At 45.3% G+C, this 16,418-nt stretch overlaps 1 protein-coding gene across 1 annotated transcript in view; it reads left to right on the top strand.

Annotated features, from left to right (window-relative positions):
- Positions 1–16,418, top strand: part of LOC144326680 (uncharacterized) — an 87,782-nt gene that overhangs the window by 67,777 nt on the left and 3,587 nt on the right. The gene's annotated exons all lie outside the window — the stretch shown is intronic.

Genomic DNA, 16,418 nt, shown 5'->3' with positions numbered 1-16,418 from the left:
GCTCATCACCCTCTGGACTTTCTTTCTCAGCATAAATGCCTAAATCATCTCTCAAAATGTCAGGGTTAGCATGTAAGTGAGTCCATCCGGATTGCTCACAAAATTCAGCGCTCCTACTGAGGACCACTCTTGTAGTATCCCCATCTGGGTTCACGAACCTCCAAGATTTGGCATGTGGTTCGTACCCACAAAAGATGAGTTTCCTAGCCCTTGGACTTCCCTTTTTCCTTAACGCTTTTGGGATAAGTACATAGGCTTGAGATCCAAACACCCGAAAGTAATTAACTTTGGGCTTCTTCCCATATAAAGCAAAATATGGCGTAGTACCAATTACCGAATTATATACTCGGTTCAGAACATGAGTAGCCGTCTGCCAGGCTTCCGCCCAGTAACTTTGAGGAAGTTTAGCATCAAACAACATAGAGTTTGCCAACTCTTGCAGAACCCTGTTTTTACGTTCGGCCACGCCTCCTTCTTGGGGGGAATAAGGTGTAGACAGACGATGCTTAATTCCCTTTTTCTTAAAGAAATTCTGCAACACAGACCCGGTAAATTCTGACCCTCTGTCTGTCTGAAAAGCAAGAACTCTAGTACCGAATTCAAGTTCTACTGCATGAACCCAATTTTTAACTGTTTCTGCAGTATCTGCTTTTGTTTTGAGAGGAAAAAACCATGTAACCTTTGTTTTGTCATCTGAGAGACACAGTGCATACCTCGAACCTCCCATGCTAGCAACAGGCATTGGGCCACATAGGTCCATATGCACAAGTTGGAATACTTTGTCAGATTTCCTATTTGAACTGGGATAGCTGCATCTATGAACCTTCGCCCTTTTGCATGCAGTACAATCCAAATACTTAGTACATTTGTTCAATTTGCACCCTTCTGATAATTCAGGTTGTCTTTTAACATACTGAAAATTAATATGTCCCAAACGGCGATGCCATAAATGAACACAAGAATTATGGGTAGGTGAGTTCACACAACCAGCATGAACCTGTTCAACTTCATCTGGACTTATCTCAAAATAATATAACCCATTTCTGCATTCCACCTGCAAAAGAGATACGTTATTCTTTGAAATAGTGCAAACCCCATTTTCAAACACAGTTTTAAACCCATTTCTATCAAGTTCTGACACAGACAAAATACACCCCTTCATTCCCTTTAGCACGTAGGCATCAATTTCTGTTTGCAAACACTTCAAAAACACTGTGCCTACAGTCTCTAAGGAACGTTTAGTTGAATCTGCCATTGTCACAACTTTAAGGGTTTGCAAATGTCTGCAATTCTGCAAACGGACACTAGATGGCGCCACAGGTGATGAGATGCACCACTGTCGATCAACCAGCGTAGATTGCTGCCTTGGCCACGCCCTTGCATCAACGCCATTGCTGAAGCCATGTGCTGTGTGCTGTGGGAGTAGCCACGACCTCCTCCTCTTCTTTGACGTCCCCTGGAACTCCTTGTCTGGTAACTAGGGGCAACGGCCTTGGTGCTGTCTTGACCAGGTTCACGTGTACAATTCCTGATTAAGTGGGAAGAGGAACCACAGCGAAAACAGTGTCTAGCTGCAAAAGCATTTACTGTGTTCTCAAACTCAGCATCCCCACTCTTAGGCACAGCATAACTCCCCTTTGAAGACAAACCTCTTTCTCTTTGCCTTTTATCCTGTTCATCAGCAAGTCGAGAAGAAATGTATTCAAGGGTTAATTCAGATGAAGGCATAGCTTCCAAAGTTAAAGCTAGAGTCTCATAGCTTTTATCAAGAGAAGACAACAATATGTATGACTGCTGCTCCATAGAGAAAGGAATGCCCAGCTGTCTTAGTTGATTAAAGGCAGACACCATTTTGGCAATATGTTCTTTCACACACGCTCCCGGTTGGAGACGTAAATCAAACAAACATCTTGTAGCATGGATCTTGGCCCCCGCAGTGTTTCTGGAATTTAACCGCTGCAGAACCGTCCAGACCTCATGCGTGTTCTTTAACTCAGAAACATAAGGCATTTGCTCTGGTCCCACTGCCAAAACTAGTAGACCTTGGGCTTTCCTGTCGCGTTTCTGAGAAGCTGCCGCTGCTGCTTTGTCTTCTGCAGACGCGTCTGCAGCTGCCTGTAAAGGCGGTGCTTCAGTACAACTCCACAACTCTTTTGCTTGCAACCAAACCCTTACTCTAGCCTTCCAATCTTGCCAATTTTTCCCATTGAGTCGCGTAAAGGGGACAGTAAAACTTTCCTGGGACTCTGCCATCCTCCCTGGGGCTTAGGAACGATACTCACAGACCTGTAGACCGTCTCCCAGCTGCTGAGGTGGCTCCTCGAGGAATAAGGCGTCTTCCAGCGAGTACAAACTGCGCAGTGCCTCTTTAAAACTTTTCCTAGGCACGTTGCAGGACTCAAGCTGCTTTGAAGGCTTTCGTTGTCGGCAACCGCTTCTGTCTTCGCTCCAGTCCTTGCATAAATCACTCTTAACTTCACTCCTTATCTCCTTCTTGACGTACAAACACCCATAACCTGTCCCATTAAACTTTAATTAGTTTAATGGTTAGCAAATGTCCAGTGCGCTTCCGATACCACAATGTCCCATTACAGCAGAGCATTTCGCACAGCGGCTCAAGAAGGGCTGGAGAGTGAGCATCTTTTCAATAAAGGAATCTTGGAGCAAGCGGTTTGGAGCTCAAATAAAAGGTTTATTTACACAAAACAAAAAACCCTGGTGAAGAATCACACATTTCAGCAAACACGACCCAAAAGAAAAAAGGAAGGGGGAAGGGGCAAACACACGAGTGAGTTGACTATTTATACAAACTCACATTCCTGGAAGCCTAACGACCTCCAGCTGCTCAGTGATTAGAGCGTCTCGATTAGAGCTTCTTAACCCTTTAATACCAACACTTCCAGAGGTATTTTAAACAACTATATAAACAGGAGACGCAGAAAGAAATAGACATTGACTGCTTTTTGAAAATAAATGGATTACAAAAAATCTCTCAAGAAAACAAGTTAATGTTGAACTACAAAATAACGGATCAGGAGGTAGAAGGGGCCATTCAGAACATGCAATTAGGTAAATCTCCAGGACCGGATGGTTTGACTTCAAGATATTATAGATCCATGAAAGAATGGCTAGTACAACCTTTAAAGGAAGTCTGTAATGAAATATTGGAAGGGAAAAGGGCACCAGTGTCGTGGAAGGAAGCCTATATTACACTTATACCAAAAATAGAATCTGAAAAGACACGGTTTAAGAACTACTGCCCCATATCTTTGCTCAATGTGGATTATAAAATTTTTGCAGATATTTTGGCTAAAAGATTAAAAAAGGTGTTAGCAGAAGAAATTCATAAAGATCAAGCGGGCTTTCTCCCGGGCAGACATTTGTCTGACAATACAAGGAACATAATTAATATTTTAAGAGAAATTACAAGTGAATATCAACACTAAAGCAGTTCTTATATTTGTGGACGCGGAGAAAGCCTTTGACAACATTTCTTGGAGCTTCATGAAGAAAAATCTACAAGGGATGGGGGTTGGTCAAGGGTTTGAAAATGGTATAGGTGCAATTTATTCAGAACAAAAGGCTAAGTTAATTGTGAACAATGTAGTGACAGAAGAATTTAAGATAGAGAAAGGAACATGACAAGGTTGCCCAATCTCTCCATTGCTTTTCATATCGGTCCTGGAGGTCCTTTTAAATATGATTAGAAGGGACCAATTGGTTAAAGGTATACAAGTCGGAGCTAAACAGTACAAGTTGAAAGCATTTGCTGATGATTTGGTATTGACATTACAGGAGCCAGAGTCTAGTACTAAAAGAGTACTGGAAGTAATTCAAGAATTTGGCCAGGTAGCAGGTTTTAAGCTGAACAAAATGAAAACTAAGGTGCTAGAGAAAAACCTAACAGGGATTGAGAGAGAGAGGTTCCAGAAAGAGACAGGATTAACATTGGTTAAGAAAGTGAAATAGTTAGGGGTTAATATGACAGCTAAAAATGTGAATTTAAGGATAACTATGAAAAATGTTGGACGGAAGTGAAAAAGGATTTAGAAATATGGTCAAATTGAAGTTATCAATGCTGGGCCGAATTGCTACGATAAAAATGAATGTATTGCCTAGAATGCTGTTTTTGTTTCAAGCATTGCAAATTATTGATAAAATGGATTGTTTCAAGAAGTGGCAGAGAGATATTTCTAGATTTGTCTGGCAGGGCAAGAAACCTCAAATAAAATTTAAGATATTAACAGATGCTAAAGAAAGAGGTGGATTTGCCCTGCCAGACTTTAAACTTTATTATGAATCAGTCGCTTTTTGCTGGCTGGGAGAATGGTTGCTTCTTGAAAACACTGACGTGCTGGACTTAGAAGGTTTCAATAATGTATTTGGATGGCATGCATATTTGTGGTATGATAAGGTCAAAGCACATAAAGCATTTAAAAATCATATTGTCAGGAAAGCTTTGTTTAATGTTTGGACAAGATATAAGGATTTGCTTGAAAATAAAACTCCAAGGTGGCTGTCTCCAATGGAAGCGAAGGCTCAGAAAAAACTCAATATGGAGGCCAAATGGCCGAAATATTGGGAAATATTGGAACAAGAGGGAGATAGATTGAAACTATAGAGTTTTGAAAAACTAAAAAACAAAGTGTGTGACTGGCTCCATTATTATCAAATAATGGAGGCATATAATCTGGATTTAAAAATTGGTTTTCAGGTGGAAAAATCAAAATTGGAAACACAGCTGTTAGACCCCAAAAGTAAGAATTTGTCAAGAATGTATAACTTGCTGTTGAAATGGAAGACCCAGGATGAGACGGTGAAATCAGCTATGATTAAATGGGCACAGGATGTTGGACATAATATTATGATGGCTGACTGGGAACAGTTATGTACCACAGGTATCAAATTCACGGCATGTAATGCCTTAAGAGAAAATATAATGAAAATGATCTATAGGTGGTACATGACACCAGTCAAGCTTGCAAAAATTTACCACTTGCCTGATAATAGATGTTGGAAATGTAAAGAGACTGAAGGTACATTCTTTCACCTTTGGTGGACATGCCCAAGGATCAAGACCTTCTGGGAAATGATCTATAATGAAATAAAAAAGGTATTTAAATATACTTTTCTGAAGAAACCAGAGGCCTTTCTCCTGGGCATGGTCGGCCAATTGGTGCCAAAGAAGGACAGAACTTTCTTTATGTATGCCACAACAGCAGCAAGAATACTCATCGCAAAGTATTGGAAGACAAGATCTACCCACTCGGGAAGAATGGCAGATGAAGGTGATGGACCTCATGGAAATGGCGGAAATGACTGGCAGAATCTGAGACCAGGGAGAAGAGTTGGTGGAAGAAGATTGGAAGAAATTTAAAGTTTATTTACAGAAATATAGTAAAATTAAGGATTGTTAGAAGGAGGCTGGAATGAAGTTATGTGACTTTAGCAGAATATTATAAAGGATTTAAGTAAAAATAGATTGTTGAAGGAAAGAAGGAAAGGTAAAGTTATATTAAGATAAATTAATGGGGGAAAAATATGGGAAAGATGGAAAGGATTTGCTGAAATAGCTAATTGAAGTAGAATACAAAAAAGGGAGGTGTGAGGAGGTCAAAGAAACAAGTAAATGAAAGTTAAGTTATGGAAGGTTCGTTGTATTCTTTTGTGTGTGTATTTTTTGTCTAATTGTTTTTATTTTTTCCGTTTTTCTGTTGTTGTTGTCTCTTTTCTCTATTGTATTGTTTAAAACTTTAATAAATATTATTTTTTAAAAAGAGGAAATGTTCATGTTTGAATTTGGGATGTGAGAGTTGTGAAAAGTGGAGTGTGAGACTTTTTGTGTTGCTTTGGATGTACAGTTGTTTAATATACGAAGAGTCGCATCACTCCCATTGTTATAATTGCAATAAAGGAACAATTAAGACACAGAAATCTGAAAGCATCTTCCTACATGCAGATGGTAGTCTTGAAACCCTTGTATATAGTTTATATTGTACGAATTAAATGTGTTACTGCACTTCCTCATTTTGGCTACGTCAAGGGTGAAGTGTTGAAATAAAACATTATCTCTGGTGGCATCATATAGCTTGTAGCTGGGACCCACATATGAAGCCTGCTTGCACCCGTGATTGGAACAAAGTGGTAGTCTAAATGTGGTTTGCCTTTTTAGCTTTATAAGATATGAAACTCGATTATGCTTGCAGTTGGAACCCACAGTGGTTAACACACAAAACTAGGGCATCTTTCGGTGTGCTGCTTTTGTCAATAGGTAAATTCTGGGGGTGGGGCTTGGACCAAATAAGGGCAATACGGGATGGGCATCGGGTATAATTGGGCGGTCTGATAGGCTGTAACCTCTACGCCACCCTCCAGCCAATTGGAGGACAGAGGAGGGACATTTGCCCCCGGGGGGAGGATAAATGCTTGTGTTGTTCTGACCTGGGTGTGCCTGAATAGCTCCCCCATGCTTGCAAAGATGCTTTTCTTTAAATAAACTTTGCTACTTCACCAATGGGCTCAGAATTTATATGAAAGGCTCCTAGGGCTTTCAGCTTTAGGAGCCAGTGTTTTATTCCTCACATAGAGCAGAGAGTGCCAGAGCCTCTGGCAGCAATGTGCCCGGCGGTGGCACAGGTGTGTGTTAAATGCTTCACTGTAAGCTCCTAGCCAATTATCCCCCAAATAACAGACACAGGGGAGAAACCATACGGATGATTATAATGTGGAAAGATGTTCAGGCAGGTCCCAAACTTATAATGCTAAGGGACAACTGTGGGAATGTTAAGGATAGTAGGAAAGGATATGTTGAATAAGTGATATCCTTCCTTCACTCACGCTAGTGAGTGATGTAGCAGAGCAGTTTCCCCTGAATATAGCAGGAAGATAGTTTGCAGATTCATTTGAATCTCTTTAGTTAAGTCATCCAATCTGACTTGCCCAGGTGGATTATTCCTCGTGTCCCCTTTTATCCCTCTTAAAAGACACAAGAGTCTTTCCTTTAAAAGTAACAAAAAAATTACTCACATTTCAGTTCACAGTTTGATCCCTGAAAGGCCGGCTTTACTTTAGCATTAACATTAAGCATTAACATTAAGCATTGTTAGGTGTCATCTTCGTTCCGGAGCTGACAGAGGCTGGGAATCTAAAGCAGGCAAAGGGAGATAAGGACACTGGAATGGGAGAGGGAGGAGGGGCAGCCGAGTGGCATAGCTTCAGAGAACAGAGAGCAAGCAGCAGATACCAATCTTAGCTCAGAGACAGAAGGAGAGAGGCCAGGAATGTTGTTGTTGTTTAGTCGTTTAGTCGTGTCCGACTCTTCGTGACCCCCTGGACCAAAGCACGCCAGGCACTCCTGTCTTCCACTGCCTCCCGCAGTTTTGTCAAACTCATGCTGGTAGCTTTGAGAACACTATCCAACCATCTCGTCTTCTGTCGTCCCCTTCTCCTTGTGCCCTCCATCTTTCCCAACATCAGGGTCTTTTCCAGGGAGTCTTCTCTTCTCATGAGGTGGCCAAAGTATTGGAGCCTCAGCTTCAGGATCTGTCCTTCCAGTGAGCACTCAGGGCTGATTTCCTTAAGAATGGATAGGTTTGATCTTCTTGCAGTCCATATGACTCGCAAGAGTCTCCTCCAGCACCATAATTCAAAAGCATCAATTCTTGGGCAATCAGCCTTCTTTATGGTCCAGCTCTCACTTCCATACATCACTACTGGGAAAACCATAGGTTTTACTATACGGACCTTTGTTGGCAAGGTGATGCCTTTACTTTTTAAGATGCTGTCCAGGTTTGTCATTGCTTTTCTCCCAAGAAGCAGGCGTCTTTTAATTTTGTGGCTGCTGTCACCATCTGCAGTGATCATGGAGCCCAAGAAAGTAAAATCTCTCACTGCCTCCATTTCTTCCCCTTCTATTTGCCAGGCGGTGATGGAAGCAGAGGCCATGATCTTCGTTTTTTTGATGTTGAGGTTCGGACCATATTTTTGCGCTCTCCTCTTTCACCCTCAATAAAAAGTTCTGCTGGATTTCTCAGAGGCCTTTAATACCATTGACCACAACAACCTCCTGGAACGTGTAGAGGAACTGGGAGCTGGCAGCACTGTTACGCAGTGGGTCCGCTCCTTTCTCCTGGGTCGTATCCAGAAGGTGGTGTTGGGGGATGAGTGTTGGACCCCTGGGCTCTCACTTGTGGGGTGCCACAGGGTTCCATCCTCTTCCACATGCTGCTGGGAGAGATCTTCAAGGGGGTGGGATGGGTGTTCATCAATATGTGGAGGATACCCAGTTCTACCTCTCTTTTGTTACGGCTAAAATCTGGGTGCGGGGTTACTCTGCCACCCAGCTCATCGGACTAAGTCCGTGGGTCCCTGCGGAAGAAAATGAGCTCAGCCGGACGCAGGAGCAAACTGCAGAATATCCAAGTTTATTGCGCAACAGGTTCAAGGCGAGATTGAACAGCGAGAAAGGGGTGACATGAACTTTTGAAACTCCCTCCATGTCCCAGAATACAGTGCAAAATACATCCCAGTTACATCATGAATACATTAAGGAGAGGTTGGATTACACAGATTAACATATGGAGGAGGGAGGGGGAATATGCAGAGGGCTGGAGATATGGAGGAGGGAGGGGGGAATATGCAGAGGGCTGGAGATATGCGCAGATAAGCACATCCTGAGAAGACAATGTTCCATGTACACATAGTCTGTCACCTGGCATTGCCCGGAGGAAAGGTTTGGCAGAGTGATTTTGACTGGATTACTTGAGAGATTATGGAGGACAGGGGAGGGGTGATGGAGTCCTAGAGAAATTGAGCAAATATATTGTAGTGAAGAAGACATCCCCCCCCCTTCCGTAACACTTTCAAATCGGAACCAGTGAAGGTGGTGAAAGTCCTATGTGAGTGCCTGGAGGTGGTTGGAGGATGTATGTCGGCAAACGGATTGAGGTTGAATCCTGACAAGACAGATGTACTGTTTTGGGGGACGGGGCAGGCAAGATTGGAGAATTCCTGGTCCTGAAAGGGGTAACTGTGCCCCTGAAGGACCAGGTGTGCAGCCTGGGAGTCATTTTGGACTCACAGCTGTGCATGGAGGCACAGGTCAATTCTGTGTCCATGGCAGTGTCTACCGGCTGCCTCTGGTATGCAGGCTGAGACCCTACCTGCCCGCAGACTGTCTCTCCAGAGTGGTGCATGCTCTAGTTATCTCCCGGTTGGACTACTGCAATGCGCTCTACGTGGGGCTACCTTTGAAGGTGACCTGGAAACGACAACTAATCCTGAATGTTGCAGCTAGACAGGTGACTGGGAGCGGCCAAGACCACATAACAGCACCAGTCTTGAAAGACCTACACTGGCTCCCAGTATGTTTTCGAGCACAATTCAAAGTATTGGTGCTGACTTTTAAACCCTAAACGGCCTCAGCCCAGTAGACTTGAAGGAGCATCTCCACCCCCATCGTTTTGCCTGGACAATGAGGTCCAGCTCCGAGGGCCTTCTGGCGATTCTCTCACTGTGAGAAGCGAAGTTACAGGCAACCAGGCAGAGGGCCGTCTCAGTAGTGGCGCCCGCTCTGTGGAAAGCCCTCCCATCATATATCAAAGAAATAAACAACTATCTGACGTTTAGAAGACATCTGAAGGCAGCTCTGTTTACGGAAGGTTTTAATGATTGATGTTTTCATGTATTTTTAATATTTTGTTGGAAGCCACCCAGAATGGCTGGGTTTAATAGTAGTAATAATAATAATAATAATAATAATAATAATAATAATAATAATAATAATAATAATAATAATTTTGAACTAATTCTTCAGTCCTGCTTCTGGGGAGTCTTCCTGCAAGCAGACCACTGTGTACACAAGGGTTTCACAAACCTGGGTTTCCATCTCTTTTTGGAAGACAACTGCTAAAGACATAGGAAAAACAATCATTGGAAAACAAATAAATATTGATATATATTTATGAAGGCAGCCAAGTTTAGGGAAGATGTTTTATCGTGTTTTTAATATTCGGTTGGGAGCCACCCAAAGTGGCTGGGGAAACCCAGGCAGATGGGCAGGGTATAAATAATGAATAGATAAATATATAATAATAGTCACACATATGTATATATGTATATTATTTAAACTATACAAATAATTGTAATAAATCAGCACGGCCCCTGCGTCTTATTACTGCCTCCTTATTACCTAGCTCAGTCTTAAGCAGACATGGATTATGTCCTTCTTCTTCTGGCCTTTTTGAGGAGCTAGGAAGAGTCTCTGTAAGACCCTCAACTTAACTCTATTGAAATGATAAAATAACAAAAGTACTGTAGATGAGGAAAGAATAAGTGTGCAGCTGCCACCCTGCTGTGGAGGGAAACATCCATCCATCAGCTCGTACACAAATAGCAAGTCACCCGCTCCCGCCCCCATTTCGACTTTCCACCCCTCATTCCATACATTCCGCTGTGGGGAGAGAGGCGACTTGGGGGGAGGAGGGGGCCCTTTCCCGACGGAGCCCCAAGAGCAGGAGGCCAAAGGCAGCGCCATCTCTTCCTGTTCCCACCCCAACACAGGCAGGGGCTGCTCTGCGAACGTAGCTCTAGAGGCGCGCGCCTGCGACAAGGAACCCGAAGTGTCTATAGGTCGGAAGTTTCCAGGGGCCCCAAAGTGAAAAGTGGGAGGTTTTCCGAAGGGGAGGAGGGGTGGGGGTTGACTGGTTCCCCTCACCCCCCCCCTACTCCGCTTTCTATTGCGGGGAAGGAAACCGGAACAGCGAGCAAGGGAGGCGGAGGTCCAGAGAGGACAAAGAGGTAAAGAGGCTGCGTGGGAAAGGGGGCGATTTAGGGGGAAGAGCAAAAGACAGAGACCCCTCCTGCAAACAGAGCCATAGCTATGGGGGTGGGCTAGCCGGGGGGGGGTGTGTTTTTTTGCACCAGGTGGCGCCTCCAGCAGGGCGCCGTTGAGGATGTCTTTGTGGGGACGCAAATGTCCCCAATCGGGTCTTTGACTCGGGGGAAATCCAGCCTAGTTTCCCCCCTGCCCGCAAAAAAGCCCCCCTCCTGGGCCTCATAAGGAGGGGCTCCGATCCCCGCAATCCTGCTGCGAAGGGGGGGCCCAACACCTGCAGGGATTGCGTGGCAGGATCTCCTTACGACCCCCCCCCCACCACCCATGTTTCTTTTCCCTGGGGGTCCAGGAGGTGCTCAAGGCCCCCGATCCATGCAATCCAGCTGCCCTCTCCTTTCCAGCGCCCTCCCCTCCACACGTGTCTCTTTCCCCCGGGGGCTCAAGCGAGGCTGAACTGCCCTGCACCCCCCCCCCCGGGCTCTCTTGCCTGACCTGAAACGTGATGCCCAACAAGGGGGTCCCCACGAAGACCCCCGTCCCCAAGCAGCCCTGGATTTGAACCCAGGACCCAAACACGACGCCCCCCGCCCTCTGCCGTTTCCTGCTGGCAGGAATCCCTGCGCCTTGAGGGAGAGACGGAGGCCACGAAAGGGTTAAAGGAAGTGAAATAGGCCTGGATAGAGACCCCCCTCTACCCCCCCCCATCTCCGTCTTGGGAGGCCCCTCCGGATGGAGAGGTTGGCGCGCCCGGGAGAGATTCGGCGCAGAGGGCGAGGGGTGAGCGATGCCAAGGGGCTTTCTGGGCACAGGGGAGACTGTGGGACGGAGGGAGGTGGGCAGAGGAAGATGGGGGGCTGAGGGAGGAATGGCAGCATCCCTGGGGGATAGGAGGCCAGCCGAGCAGAGAGGGAGGGAGGGAGGAAGACTCTTCCTTTTGGAGAGATGTCTCCATCCTTGGGCGCTGGAGGAGGAATTTCTGGTGGTGGGTCTGCCTTGGCTTCTCCCTTCTGCCCACTCTGCCTGATAAGGGGGGGGGGGGGTCCACTGATTTTCCTCACCCCTTCCTCCCTGGAAGCTCAGTCCTCTCCCCACTGATCCTCGGCTGCATTGCTGTTATTGTTGTTTAGTCGTGTCCAACTCTGTTTGCCAGGAGGTGATGGGACCAGTGGCCATGATCTTGGTTTTTTTGATGTTGAGCTTCAGAGCATATTTTGCACTCTCCTCTTTCACCCTCATTAAAAGGTTCTTTAATTCCTCCTCACGTTCTGCCATCAAGGTTGTGTTATTTGCATATCCGAGGTGGCTGATAATTCTTCCGGCAATCTTAATTCCGGTTTGGGATTCATCCAGCCCAGCCTTTTGCATGATGAATTCTGCATATAAGTTAAATAAGCAGGGAGACAATATACAGCCTTGTCGTACTCCTTTCCCAATTTTGAACCAATCAGTTGTTCCATATCCAGTTCTAACTGTAGCTTCTTGTTCCACATAGAGATTTCTCAGGAGACAGATGAGGTGATCAGGCACTCCCATTTCTTAAAAAACTTGCCATAGTTGCTGTGGTCGACACAGTCTAAGGCTTTTGCATAGTCTATGAAGCAGAAGTAGATGTCCTTCTGGAACTCTCTAGCTTTCTCCATAATCCAGTGCATGTTTGCAATTTGGTCTCTGGTTCCTCTGCCTCTTCTAAATCCAGCTTGCACTTCTGGGAGTTCTCGGTCCACATACTGCTTGAGCCTTCCTTGTAGAATTTTAAGCATAACCTTGCTAGCGTGTGAAATGAGTGCAATTGTGCGGTAGTTGGAGGATTCTTTGGCACTGCCCTTCTCCAAAGCGGTTCTTTGCTTCTGGAAGCCCCTCCCAGGAAGTAGCCAGATACCTCTTCCTCTCTCTCAGGCTCCCATTCTTAAGTGTTTCCACTGCATGGTTAATCGATGGTGCTGGTGCTGATGATGTATATATACCAATCTAGGAATATGGGAGAAGGATGCTATAGAAAGGCTTTCAGGGTTTATATATAAGTATATCCAGAAGGCATTTCTATTACAGTGGTGCCCCGCAAGACGAAATTAATCTGTTCTGTGGGTGTCTTCATCTTGCAGGGTTTTTCGTCTTGCGGAGCATCACTATCAAAGGCTTAGCGGATGAGCGGCAATTTGCAGATAAGCGGCTTAGCGGCTTTCAGAAAAGGCAAAATAAACGCAAGACCCCCCCAAAATTTTCGTTTTGCGAGACAACCCCATAGAAAAATTCATCTTGTGAAGCAGAAAAAAATCGGAAAGCCCTTTCGTCTTGCGCGTTTTTCGTTTAGCAGGGCATTCATCTAGCGGAGTACCACTGTACTTTTATTTTTTGTAGGCAATGTCAGAGTGGGTTACAAACTGAGATACAATCTATCAGCATCCAAAGATCCATAATCCGCCCCAGTCTCGGGCATTTCCACGGTAGACAATACCTGTGGCTGGAGGCTCTACACCCAGGGCTGTGCATCTGTAGGCCTGGAATTGCCAGTATTATAGGCAAGGGGTGTGAGATTGCCAAATTTACAGACAGTATGTGAGTGAGAGTTTGTGTTTGGGATGATAGTTTACAGCAACCGTGTAATTTAATCGATCCGTAACTTTTCATGAACCGATATTGCGGTAGGAATTCCAAAATAACTACGCAGAATCTACAAAGAGACTCTCAGGATAATGGAGATTGCGAGTCTTCCTGGTCCACAGTTCACACCCTCAGCCTGCAGCCCACAAATGCTGAGGCCATAATACTTTTATTAGCCCTTAATGGGACACCAGCTACTTTGTTATACTTTCTTCAACACATGAATATTATTGAATACTTTTCCAGTGATGTAAATGGCACTTCCGTTTTACTTATTCCGCACAGGAGAGAATCTGATCTGCAAGTCTGAGCTCAACTTCTTCCTTGAAACAGAAAAATACAGAGACTTTGAGAGGTATGTCGTTCCTCTTGCCTGGGAGACTGTATCTTTGTAGGTCTCGTTTCAGTTTGTGGGAACGTGAGAAAAGTCCTGCTGTATTAGGATCAGGGCCCACCTCGTCCATCATCCTCTTCTCACAAGGACCAGCCAAGGAGAACCCCCCCCTAGCAGGGCCAACAGCTGTCTCCCCACTCAGGACTCCCAGCCCCTGGGATTCAGATGAATAATTCCTCCGTAGGGGGGAGGGGGAGTAATAGCTGGGAACTGAAGGACTGCTACTGAAATGGTGGGTGGTTCTGAGAAGGTGGACACAATGGAGCCGCCTCAGGAAGTAAATGGTGCAGGATTAGGGAATGTGTGTAGTTGCTTGGAGTGTATCAGGAAGATGTTACACATCACAGAGGAAGGGGGAAACAATACAGATATTTAGCTTTTTCAGAGGAGGAGGAAGATGGAGAAAGTGTGTCCCTCCAGGTGTTGTTCCAGTAGAACTCCCATCATCCCTGGTCATTGGCCATCCTTGCTTGGGCTGATGGTGCTTTGAGTCCAACCACATCTGGAGGGCCAGAGGTGTCGCACCTCACCATAGATGGTTCCTCTAGGAGCTCAGACTCACTTGGGAGGTCCGGGTGGGTATAGAGACCAAGGGTTACTGAGACACGTTTTCAGGGATTATGATTGATACCTAGACCCCAAATCCAAGGTGCCCACACTAAATGAAGGTTTTGATGATACCCTCAAAGAGGTCTGGTTTATATTCCAGAAGACGGCCAACCAGAGGATAGATCTGAAGGTTCTGAACTGAGTCCAGAATCAATATTCTGAGTTACAATTCAGGCTGAGAAATGGAGGCAGGGATCCTAAATGTCATCTAACGATGGTTTCCCCCCTCAGGCTCTCTTCTGGTGGAAGCATCTCTGACTGCACCTCCTCTCTCAAAAGTCAGATTCTGTCCATCCACCCCTTTTTGTTGACATCCATCTGCCTCGAGACACAATGCAGAGTCTCCATGAGGTTGAAGTAAAACAGGGGTGTTAGAAGCACAGATGTGACCCCCGCAGAATACAGGGCAGTGTGTGTGGAGGTCCTGGGCTCCCTACATGACAAGGCCATCTTCTCCAGCAGGGTGGCCCCATTTAAAAATGCAAAAATCCAGACAGAGTTGTCGAGCTTTCTAAAAATACAAATTCTCCCCCCAAAAAACAGCTTTTGAGCTTTCCTGATGTTTCCCACCATAGAAATCTTCGGAATGTAATGGAGCAGCGGTTTTGCCTTGTGTGGGTGATAAATCCCAGTCTGTACACAGGGTTCTTGCTTAATCTAAGAAGGCTTTATTATGTACAGAAAAATCATCATAAATCACCCCGGAGATCGGGCGGACATTCTCTCCGGCTCAACAGCTAAAAGCGAAAGTAACTCACACGCAAAGAAAGATTCCCGTATGTGAACAAAACCAGGCCTCAAGATGTGAGACGGTCACACAGAACTGTTTAACCCTGTAAGTTCTGGTTCTCCTCACAAGAAACGGCAGCCTTGCCAGACGTCTAGGTGGACCTTTTGCCGATCTTGTGAAAATCCTCCTCGATTCCCGGGGGGGAGCAGACCTATCTCAACCTTCTCAACCTTCTTGATATGGTCCAAAGGGAAGCAGAGCAATATTTTTGGCCCCAGCTTGGCCCCAGGAGTTACTGGAAGGAGGCGTACAAGGACTCCATCCAACATCTTGCAATGTATTAGGACTGATAGAAGCTCCATATAAAGCGCTCAGGAGTGCAGCTGTGTTGCAAGGAGAGCAGTCTTGCAGCATCATAAAGTACCACAAATCAGCCTTCCTACATACGGGGGAGAAGCCAGTGTGGAGAAGTAAAGCATACCTCTGTATACAAGCTGGCTATAGACCAATTAGGCAGGGCCCCATCTCTTGGGATGCTGACTCACCACATGAAACTGAGTCAGCATTTCCACTTAGCTTAGTGTTTACTCCTTGATACCCACAACACTCCAACACAATCATCTTAAGGACTCCACTCCCGATTTGTGTAACGTTTACTTCTTAGCCTCTTCTTTTCCTGAAGATATTCACGCAAGGCAGCAGAGGTTTAGGATCAGAGTTTTCCTTCTGCTGCTTGGCCTCCCTTCCCAGGTTGATGAGCCCCTCAGTTCCCTCTACGGCACTTGCAGAAACCACCTGCTTGACCATTGGAGACACTATTGGTCTCGTCTGCTCATTGTGCCAGAGCCTGTCATCGCATGCAGTGAAAGTCCCCGACTCATCAAGGGATTGAGACCCATCAATTATCCTCAACTGGCTTAGATGGCCTGTCGAAGCTTTTCCTTGGTTGTGTCTGCTGTTGCATGCTGACAGCGTCTAGGACCCACAGGTGAGAGCTGAGTACAGGTTGGGATTAATGGTGGACCAGTCACCCCAGAAGGAGCCCTATATGTCCCCCACGAAAGGTACTATCCCAGCCCCAACACCCCATAACATAATACTATTAATGTATTTGATAGATCAGAAATAAATTTGTGTCTCCAGCAATAAAACTAACAGCTTCATCCCATGAATGAATCAATGCTAAATATCCAAGGCTGAAGTTTCCATTAAGTGCAGTTATATATTGATGTTTAATATCGAGCTTCTTC

Source organism: Podarcis muralis, chromosome 2 (assembly GCF_964188315.1).
Source record: "Podarcis muralis chromosome 2, rPodMur119.hap1.1, whole genome shotgun sequence".
Lineage (NCBI taxonomy): Eukaryota > Metazoa > Chordata > Lepidosauria > Squamata > Lacertidae > Podarcis > Podarcis muralis.
This window is presented reverse-complemented; position numbering and strand designations above follow the sequence as displayed.